Raw genomic sequence first — 11,681 nt, 5'->3', positions numbered from 1 at the left:
CTCCAACATCTGTGATTGCCGTTTTTCCTTTCTCCTCTACCCGCCTGTGTGCCTACTATCGGTGCAGATGACTGGGCGAGGCGGCGGCCTGCCCTTCTGTGAGTGTTAATGGGACCAGCATCTCCATCTGTCCCATCAGGAGCCACTTGTTCCTCCGGGACGCCATCTGTTGCCAACACATCCCTCACCATCACAGAGACGCACAGGACGGAGGGGAGGAAGGAGAGTTGAGGTAGAGAGAGGAGAAAAGAAGGAAATGAAAGAGAGGGAAGGTGAAAAAAGTGAACTAGTGAAAATAAGAATATACTCGACATTCTGTGGAGGACCGTGTGATCTATGTCTCTATTAGTTCAAACATGACGATACCTGGAGCAGCAGTCAATTCACTTCACTACTACCACTGCATAATGTACATCTAGCCTTACCCCACTAATGTTTTTACGCTTCTCGTTTTATAGAGGTTCCACTCTTTCATCAGTGGGATCAGAGCTCTTTCTTCATATTCTAGTCTGCCAAGAGACCTTTTAATTACAGACTGCATAAAGATGAGTTCTGCCTCATTAACCATGATTATCTACTAGAGGCACTGGATATTTGTTTTGCAGCTAACTTCCAGGAAATTACATTTGAAATCTTGATGTGAAAAGTGTGAAATGACACGACACAGACAGCTGTTCATTTCAGCATCAGAGATGTTGCTGCTTGTAAATGTGTGTGAAACAATCTACCTGCAAGGCAGTATAGAGCGCAGTTGAGTTTTTTTATTTTCATTTATTTCATGTCATTGTGCCCTTGTAGCAAAAGAGCCTTAAAGAAGAAGACAAGGAATACGTTTTTTGTTTTTTTTTAAATAAAAAGCTGGGCATAATGTTATTTTACTGTTTCTTTTTATCTGCTTAATAATAAATTAATCAAAGTAATAATCAACTCATTAGTGGCACACTCATGTCCTATTTATGATATGCTGCCCATGTGGCCTTGCTTAATAGGTCCGTTATTTCTAGGAGCAAAAGAGGAGTATCATCGTCTGGTACAGGAGGTAAAATGTAGCATGGGGGGCGCCAAGTTAGCTCAACTGGTAGGACCCCATGTACCAAGGGTGAGTCTTTACCACAGCGGCCTGGCTACATATCAGATCCGTAGCCCATTTTTGCATGTTGCCCCCCCTCTCCCCTTTCTCAGCAGATGGCCTACGAACGTCACGACAACTTGTAAGTCATTTAGCGTGCAATAACGACGGCATTATCCCTTTCTGTGTCATTTTACATCACGTAGTCTGTAATGAATGCAATGTCAACACATTCGCATGAATATGCTACAATCAGAGCGTGGGACATAGTGTAGAAAGTACTTATAGCAGTTCAATCAGGAGAGACAAGTGAATGATTAGTAGTTAACATTTATTATGACAGATGCTGCGTTAATGAGTTACACAGAAATTCTTTGGCGCTTGAACTCGACGAGGAGGTTTGTGATCGAGTTGTGATTGCCCTGAGCGGCAACAATATAAATCCCCCTGTTGAGTCCAGACACTGGTGGTGGTGATGGCTGATGAGGTTGATGGAATGATGAGTTGATGAATCTGATGAATCTGCGAAGGTTGGGGAGAAAGCATGAACGTACTGAAGGTAGAGAGACAATCATATTTAAGAGAGACAGCAGCAAGATGATAGGCTAACCATGTAATTGTGTCGTCGTGCTATTGGATAGAGAGACCAGCTGATCTAGACAGCTGATATCATGATTGACAGCCCCGAAACATAACAGCAAGGAAATATTGAGTGTGCATGCATGAGGAGTGATTGGCAGATGTATGCTTCATGTGGGAGGGGAGGTGAATGGATCAAACAAACCCAGGACTTTCAACCAGGTGTAACGACCCCTCCCATCCACTAGGGGTCTGTGTCCTGTTTGCTGTCTACTCTGTCTTTCAGGATGTTGATTGGCAGCTAACGAGCCCCACCTGAGCCTGCTGGAAGTGGCCAGCTATAAAGATGCACCACCTGAACATGATGAGGTGCCTCCCCTCCGACTCTTGTGTAGAGTGGCTGGCAGAATGGCTATTTGATTACTTTTATACTCGTCTTGTCTCCCTCATGTTGTGGCCTTTTGAGCCGGGTCGTGACATATGGGGGCACGTCCATTTCTGGTTGATCCGGTGTCTGCATTGACTTAAAATCAGTAGCAGCTGTAACCTGGTGGGCAGGTGCACCTCGTTTAAGTGAGTGAGATGTGCAGTCTGGTTGTTTGGGAGACTTGGACGAGTTTGGTGAGTCGGCTGTTGTCCTGTGTTTGGTTATTGTAGCAGCTGCAGTGATCAGTGTTCCTGAGAGTGTTTGTGTCACTGAGCATGTGATATGCTGGTGGTTTTTGTGGAACAGAGTTTAGGTGGTCCTGTATACACGGCGAGTATATTGCTGCTGGTCTGTCCCTGTTAGGCTGAAGAGCGGACTCCCTATGGAGTTCGTTGGGGGGTTTCTGTAGTGTGGTGTGAAAGAGGTTAGAGCAGTTGTCTCGGGGCACGTCCGAGGCTGCAGGTGGGTTGCCAGTTCATGGTTGCTTTACCGAGCCTGCGGGTTTTAGTGCGTAAGTACCACCACAAGACAGCACCTGACGACTAGGGGGGAGCTTACTTAGTCTCTGGTTAGGCAGTCATAGGGTAAGCAAATTGGTAATAAAGGAGGGATGTGGTGAACAGGTGTTTGTGTGGTGACAGGCCAGTTGGTAGCTTGGCCTGTTACCTTTCAGGAACATCAGCGCTACAGCTCATGCCTTGGTTGGGTGAGCTGAGTTGTAGTTGGGTTGCCTCTTTGCGTGTCTGTCAGAGGAACCTTTAGGAGGCTATAGCTTAGCGCTTGTGGTAGTTTGGTTTGGTGTTTTCTGTTGGCTGGTAATTAGGAAAATTCCAGTTCTGGGTGTTCATCACTCGTTCATGCAGCTCATTGCATGAACTGGCCCTCCCAGGAAACCCTGCTTCCCATCATGTGCTGTACCATATCACTGTAATCTCTCTGGCCTTCCTTCCTTCTCTGCTCTCACTCTTAGATGCTTCTCCACATGTTGGAGTTGCAGAGTGGAGATTGATTGGTGGGCTGGGGAGATGCACTACAACCGGTAGTATGAAACCTGTAAATATGAAATCTGTATGTAGTTTGTCGGTGTTCCTGGTGGGAACACTGTTTTTATGGAGGGGGGTGTGACAACCCCTCCATAATGGATGGTGGATGGGAGGGGTGTGACAACCCCTCCCATCCACTAGGGGTCTGTGTCCTGTTTGCTGTCTACTCTGTCTTTCAGGATGTTGATTGGCAGCTAACAAGCCCCACCTGAGCCTGCTGGAAGTGGCCAGCTATAAAGATGCACCACCTGAACATGGTGATGTGCCTCCTTCCTCTCTGACTCTTGTGTAGAGGACCTGTTTGTTTAGTTCAGTTATTTGTTCTAAAATAAATGTCTATTTATTACTTTTATACTCTTGTCTCCCTCATGTTGCGGCCTTTTGAGCCGGGTCGTGACACAGGGGACCAGTGTTCTTGTCCAAAAGTGTTTATTACATTAGTGATTTTATTGAAGTGTTTTCCATACTTGCATACATTTTACTTGGGTAGATTCCTTTACTACCACTGCTGGAAGTTACTGCAGAATTTCCGCTGTTGCAGGCATTGTGGCTGAGACTTGCAATGTCAGTTGGGCATGTCTGAGGGAGTCGTATACCACGACACACTGAAGTTTGGCGAAGGGCTGCAAAAGCATTGCAGGAAAGATGGAACTTTCTTAACTGTCTGGGTGCGAACACATTGTCCTATCATTGTTGGTTGCGCTCTTGGCCCTTGTAGATGCAGACTACCGTTTCCTAGCAATTAATATTTGAAGCTTTGGAAGCAACAGTGATGGGGGAATCTTCGGAGATTTATCTCTTGCCAAAGAAATGCATGACGGATACCTTAATGTCCCACCGCCAACTGTGCTGCCTGGTGCACCAGAGTCGGGGAAGGTGAATAATGTTGTAGAGGCAGATTCCTCATGAAGCCCTGTCTTCTACGGCCCAACCCAGGAAGACACCAGCCAGAGGACCAGGGGGTCTTAAATTGCTGACCCTCCAGAGCATGCAGAACTGTAGAAAACAGCTTTGGGAAGGCAAAGGCAGCGATGCCACACTGAGGATGGTGATGACATCGAATGCTCTCTCCTGCTGACCGCCTGCCAAGCAGCTCAATCCGGGCTGCCACGATTGCAGCCTGGTCTCTGTTGTGGTAACGTCAGCAACAGCCGTTTGCTGAACTGCAAACTGTTGCTGAACTGCTGTTGCTGAACCGGCCTTAATTGCTGGAATGCTCTTTATTCTTCTTCTTATATTTCTTCCGTCCCACCTCTTCTTCTCCTTCATTTTTTAAGCTACAGAAACCGTTCAACTATCAAAATGTTCAGCTCTTTAATGACATTTATGCTATGACTTGTCATATTTCTATCTCTTATGCTTTATGAATTATTAAGCTTTTTGCAATTTTAATTTTGAATGGGATTTCAATGGAGAAAATATTCAAATCCTCTTAAACTTCTTCAACTTTGAAATCCTTCAACTTCCTCATATTTTCAGCTACAGACACCATTTCAACTTTAAAATGTTGGGAAAACCCTGATCTATTGCCACAGTATTCAGCTTTTTGATATATTTTAAACTTTTTGAACTGCAGGAATTTAACTTTTATGATTTTTTTCAGTCCTTTTCTGACTTCATAATGGGTGTGTATTGCGCAGCTTAGAGTGCGTGATGTCACCGCTAGAGTGAAGAGCAGCTTGAGATTCTTGTGAAAAAAAGATTTGTGTTTTGCCACTGAGTCCACAATCTTCACTCGTCATGCATCATTTCTGGATTTAAAAGTAGCTAATCTTGTCCTTGTCGTAGACAAATGACTGTGGAATCCCACAGATTTACACATTTGGCACAGAAGCCTGTAATTGACAGGAAAACCAACTTTCTGCTCCATAGAGACCAATGTTAAATTTTGCTTCAAAAACATCTTCCACAGAGCACGGTACCCCATTTCTAGATCGCCAGTTCAGCCACATTTTTTACACTACAGACACAATTTTTACAACTTCTACTACTACTACTACAACAAATATCACTACCGCTGAAATTTTTTTAAGCTACAGAAACTGTTCGAATATATCAAAATGTTCAGCTCTTTCAGGAGAGGGGTGATATGACTTCATATTTGTAATCTTTCAACTTTTTGAATTATTAAGCTTTTTGCAATTTTTTTTAAATTGGATATCCATTTTCAGCAATGTTTTTGCGATTCATTTCAGCATTCCAACACATTTTCCTTAATCTCTATTTCGTACAAAAATCTTACAGCGGGTTGAGGGCAGTAAGCCTGACTGTATTCAGCCTGATACATCTCCTGACATCCGGCCTTTTCAACACAGGACTCAAACTGCTCAGGTCTGCTAACTACCTCCCTTCATCTCCAGCCTGAACCCTCAGAGACTTAACTGACATCACCTGGTAAAGAAATCTAAATAGGACAGCTCTTTGCTGACATACCATGTTACCTTGATGATGCCAAAACATGCAAAAGGTTTGTTTTTAGTACCTCATTTGAAAGTCTTCTGGGTTCTTGTAGTACGAGATGAGGGGTAGTTATATAATCTATTTGTTTTTGTCAAAACGGTATCATCAAGCAAAAGAAAAAGTTGATGAATAAAACCGAGTGTGTAATATAGCCAAGGCTTGTATTCCTTTGATTACATCATCACAAATCAATAAAATGTAGAAAAACTCACCCTATAAATAACACCACATCTATAGAGCCCAACAATGGGTCAATGTTTTTCACTTCAAAGTTCCACAGACCCACTTTTCAGTACCAGCACAGAAGCATTTTGTCCCAGCAATTAAAGGCCACAATCATCATCTGAAGAGAGAACCTTCTGTGAAGGACTGATCTCAGAGCATGAACTCTCCGTGGCTCTTCTCTCCTTTAAAGTCTTTAAAAGCCCAGGCCTGAATGGAATATCAGATGAATTCTATCAAACCTTTTATCCCCACAATAAAAGGAAACTATCAGGAAATCAACACAGTCTACCAGCAGTTAATGAAATAGTCGAAATGAAATGCAATCTATTGGTTTCGTGTACAGGGACACGTTTTTTGTGTCGCTCAGGACGGCGTTAAAAACTAAAGTTGGGTTTAGGCAACAACACTATAGTAAAAAATCACGATAAAACCACGACTTAGTGTCGATCACCGGGCTTGTGGTCTTGTAGAAAGTCCTGTGTTTTGTTGGACCCATTCATGTTTTTGTCCTGAGAGACATGAAAAAACAGACAATTTGTGTCAATGTACACAAAACCAATAGATTGCATTTTGTGACTATTTCAGAACCTGGGCTGACCCAACAAATCTCAAAAAATTGAATGCCTATTTCAGTTAATTTGCACGAGATAATTGTGCATCGAGCCAGCTGCAGTCTCTAACTGGAGTGATGTTGCACGCTGACAATTTCGAACGGCAGATCTGCTGGTTGCATTTTGTGCAAAGTGTCGTTTTGAGTAATTTTTCTTCAGTTTCTTCTGCACATAAACTGACAGTTCACACAGCTCTGCCATAAAACTGAATCGCTCAGCACTTCTCACTCAGCACCGCCCGGGCCTGCCAGTCCGTTATCCGCTGTCTTCATCCTAAACACCAAAAAAGTAATTTCTTTTATGATACAGGTAGATTTGTGGCAGTGATGAGAAACATGATGTGACAGATTGTTCGGGTTCAAATCTAAAGTTTAAAGAATGTGTTATGTATTATTTGTCTCAATGGGAAAAAAAAAAGGAAACTCATGTTCCTGTAAGAAGTGGCTGGGGACAGATGGGCAGCTGTGGTGGATGTTGTGACATCAGGTGCTAAAATGAACACTGTATGGACAGTATACGTTTATCCATACAATATGTAACATATCAGGGATCTTGAATTGCATGCCATCATGGCCCAAACCTAGAGGCATTGCAACAGTTGTTTGCATGAGGAGGAATCTACAACCGCAATCAGCCGGGCTTTGGCAGTAAACCTGCTGACTCGGGTCTCTTCTTGGCAGATCTCTGCCTTGCGCATTGTTTGTGCATTCCATATTCTCTAATAAACTGCCAACAAGGAGGAACACATGATCGCAGTAGAAGCTGGCTGCAGGGCCGTGGGCGGAGGGCCTTCCTCTTATCAGCCTCCCACAAGGCTTGTCTCTGTGGGAAGCAAAACAAAACCTCGCTGCGAGATATTCTCATTACGGACAGTGATCCTATCCGCTTTTGTTCAATTGCTTTTGGATTCAAAAGGAACACAGTACCGGCATTTTCCGGGCCAAGTTGTCAAACTTTGAGATATCAGGGTCATGGCTAATAGCTGCCGAGCTCCTTCTGAAGGGTCTTTCCATGTGCTTTCTGCACTAGACTGGCCTCCAGGAGCTCTGTCAGTGTGATAATAAGTGATTCAGTTTGACTTAAATGGAAATACTGCTGGCTCCAAGTGGCAGAGAAGCTGTCACCTTAAAATCTGACACAGGCATTGTTGTTGCTGAAGGCAAATGAAAATGCTTTAGAAGGAGAAAATGAAGGTGTCTACCGTCATGGCAACAGCTCCTCCATCCTCCTGTCTTACCTTTTCTTCCTCTAGCTCATCTGATTAAAGCATAACTTCACCCCAGGTCTGAGCATAAGTCCACCCACTGCAATCATTTTGAAAAAAAGCAAGAAAAAGGAAGTGGGCAAGGGGCTGAGAGGTAAAAGCACCCAACTTCCCTCCACTGTGAAACTCTTCGCCCGGCAGGAGAGCGGGCGCCAGCTGTGGGGAGTACAGTCGCGGCTGTAACAACTCTGATTTAGCTAGAGCTAACGTCAGCGTCTCCGGAGCGGCAGTCTGCTGTCCTCCCGGCTGTGGTCTCCTCCCGGCTGTGGTCTCCTAACAGCGAGGAGCAGGGACCCAGCGGTGCCCCCAGCCCTCTGATCTGCTCATTTTCTGGAACCAGCATAACGTTAGCATGAAAACACAGCGGAATTAGCAATCTCACGTTAGCTAGCTAACTAGCCAGCCGCTTAATGGGTAAAATGAAACAACTCATTACATTCTTTTATTTCATGGTGAAACAGTTGGTGGCAATTGGAGACATTTTCAACCATGAAATTTAGATTTTTAGAGATATGGTAAGACATATTAACTCTAGCATTGATGTGCTTCATCACAATAGAGTCATAACATTTAGTTTACGGCTTTAAAAGCCTGTTTAAGTGTGCAGCAACTCTTAAATGTCTTTGTTGTGCACACTAACCAGACCATCACACCTGTCCAACAGCTCTCACTGTTTAAGTTCCAACCTTATCTCATCAGCTGACCTGCCCAGTGCCCCCCTTTTATCCAACCACTATCAACATACTGTACTATTAGTGATTTCTCTTTTTTCTCAGGGTTTTAGCGGTTATTCCGTTCAACCTGGTCCGATAACCTTTTTCACTGCTACCATCTCATAATAGTCCTCTTCCCCTGTGATCCAGAGTTACAGTGCACACTATTTTGTTTCTCTGTAAATCTGCTTCTTATTTGATTATTTCTCTGATTTTACAGGACAGACTGCTTGTGAAATTCTCAACTGTTGAATAGTCATGGTACCCTAGATTTGGGCTTCATCCCAGAACACGTACAGGCAACTTGGAGTCTCCGATTCTCATAATGGACTCTTGGGGGGCCACACTGATTCCCCAGCCAGCTGGTGGATTTGAACTTTTCATTGAGCCTCTTGGAAGTCCTAACCCAGTGTACGAGAAAATGTAGCATGAAATAGTTTCATTTTTATTTCACCTTAATATTGTCTTTGTGTATTCTGAATGAAGTGTATGCTTTTCTGTATGAAGGGAACTCAACTTGATCCAGAATCTCAGCCTCTCCTTTTTGATCTTTTGTCATTTCAAAAGCAACTTAAAGGAACTTAAGACACGTTTCAACCAGCTTTGACTGTGAGTAGTATAGGAATAAACATTTAACGCTGCTGAGTTGGTGTGTGTTAATACTGGGAAGGCGTCTGTGGCATATCCCTAAAAGATGACGTGTGTCAACCCGTATTGGTGTGGCTCAAGATAGCTTAGACTGACTCAGTTGTCGTAGAGTTGGTGCAGGTGTCGTCACGCAACCGGGTCTCCCTCCCAACTGGTCAAATACCAAGGGTTGGTAAGTGCCCCTGACCGTCTGATACCGACACATGGCGGCCCCCTTTAGGGTCTGTATGCGACGCGCCGCTCTTTCAACTAACTCCAATGTAAAAACCCACTCGCGTCATTATTAGACACTCTCAGCAACTGACACAATAACCTCAACCACACTCTTTTCCTAAATCTAACTAAGTGGTTTCATTGGCCAAACCTAACTTCCTGTGAAGACGGAAGTTTATATTAAAAAAGACACTATGAATGTAACGAGTGGAAACTGACACTGCCACATCCAAAACTGACGCTAGAGGGGAACTTAGAGCGTATGGCCACTGAACAAGCATTGGTGTTTGACGAGTTGGGAGTGAGAACGTGTTGTGTCACTTTTGGTCACATGATAGCGGGTCGCCAGATAGGATTGAAAGCTCAGAAATAGCTAGTAAGTGAATTTAGATTTTTTTTTTCAGACTTTCTCTTTTTATTCAGTGTTTTATGTCATTTTACTGGTACAAGTTTCACTTTAAAGTACAATGTGTGCAATATGAATCCCACTCCTTCATATATCTGATTACATGTTGACCACATTGCTTCACCATTTATAAATCTCAAATACATTTACATATTTAGCTACACATTTTGAAGTCTGAGTAGCACAACACAACTAATTATGCAACAGTAATAGCCTCATAGTCTTCTTATCTTTAATGTAATGTAGAATGAACATTTTGTTATTTTTAGATACATCCACATTCATTGTATGTTCACTTCCACTGAAACTTGTCTCAAACATACATAAAGCACACTTGTGATGAAACAGACTAGTATGCGATGAATATGAGCCCATATTAAACTTTCATAGATGTACTCTGTAGCTTTGCACATTGCAGGGGATTTGGGATGTAACTTAACTTGAGCATTGCTCTTGAGGCCTGAGGCATCAAAAACTAACTATTTACATCAAAGACGAATATTAAATATTCTAGTTTCATGTTGTTTTTAGGAAAGTTTTGAGTACTCCTTTGCATGTAGAATAAAATGTGTTTTGCATTAATCTGGAGCTCAGTGATGAAATAGATGATAATGACTGGAAATGGACATAAATGAAAACATACATGATTATCTCTACTGTTCCTTTCCTCTCACCCTTAATTGTGTCTCCTAAATGGAGGATTCTGATATCTGAATCAAGACAAACCAGCAGAGAACCAAGGAAGACTACTAACGGACATTTGGCAATTTATGGCCACCAACCCACTCTTTATGGCAGATATCCTGCATTACTCTGATGCGGATGTGCCAAACTGCAGTTCCTCAAATGGCCACTTGAGGCTGGATCCAAAAGCGAGTCAACCCCCATAGACCTCCATGTTAAAATGTATAACTTTACAGCAGAAAATAACATGTTTACAGTCTGGTACAAGAAAACAGTTTTGGTCTTTATAGCTAACGTCCTTGTCTATGACAACTGTACAGGGGTGAATTTTTACATTACTCACCCGTAATTAACGTTATGCATAATTAAAGGCGTGGCTGCTTTCAGTGACATTCACAGTTTTTTGGGGGGTTGGGCTGGATTAACCCTTCCAACAATCCTTGAAGATCTCTTTCTTCCAAAAAAGGGTTCTTTGGATGAAAAGGGTTCTTAATGGAAACCCTTAGTGACATGAAGGACCCTTGGTTGGTTCTGGGTAGAACCGTATCCCTTCAGGAAGAACATGTTTCAATTGATCTGCACATTAAGGCCTCTTCTATAAAACCCAGCAGATCTAAATAATGAATGAAGAAAAGGAAAATGACTGACTGCTGATGCAACACATATATTCCTGCTGTTGATGGCTTCAGGTATAAACATACACATTTGTGATGAACTGTATTGGTAAGAAAAACAGATGGAAATACAAGTTAACAATCTATTGACGGTACTGAGGGTGCCTTTTCTTCTGCAATTTGCATTAATGAAAAAGTTCCCAAAGTTGCATGTTCATCATTATATAGATGCATTCAGATATCGTCAGCACAAGCCATGGAAATGGAATGGTGCAATGAACCGAGGTGATGTTAGAGCTGCAGGCCGTCGCAATTTCTCATTAGCACTTGGACCTGACAGGAACTAACCAGATGTGAAAGCTGTCTGCTGGAAGCTGAACTCTTGGATAATGACTGCCTGGAAAACTGTTGATAAAAAACACCTGCTGGATTAACAAACCTGTAGAAAGACCCAGAGGAAAACATCAGTCTCTTAATGGAGGAACATACAGGTGTAAATAAACCAGGCCTCTATGTGGATAGTTGAGTTTGTTGTTGAAGTTTTGCTTCAGATCCGGAGGGGTCAGTTCTTTTTATTTTCAAAGTTTATAATATTTCGAAATAAACCTTGAGATATGTCTTGAAACTCTAGACCAGGGGTAGTCAATTCAAATTCAATGAGGTCCAGTTAGAGAGAATTTCATCATCACATTAATGTCTAACTTGCGCTATGATTTAGTTCCATA

Source organism: Anarrhichthys ocellatus, unplaced genomic scaffold (assembly GCF_004355925.1).
Source record: "Anarrhichthys ocellatus isolate YVR2014 unplaced genomic scaffold, GSC_Weel_1.0 scaffold73, whole genome shotgun sequence".
NCBI lineage: Eukaryota > Metazoa > Chordata > Actinopteri > Perciformes > Anarhichadidae > Anarrhichthys > Anarrhichthys ocellatus.
Note: the sequence above shows the minus strand (reverse complement) of the source record.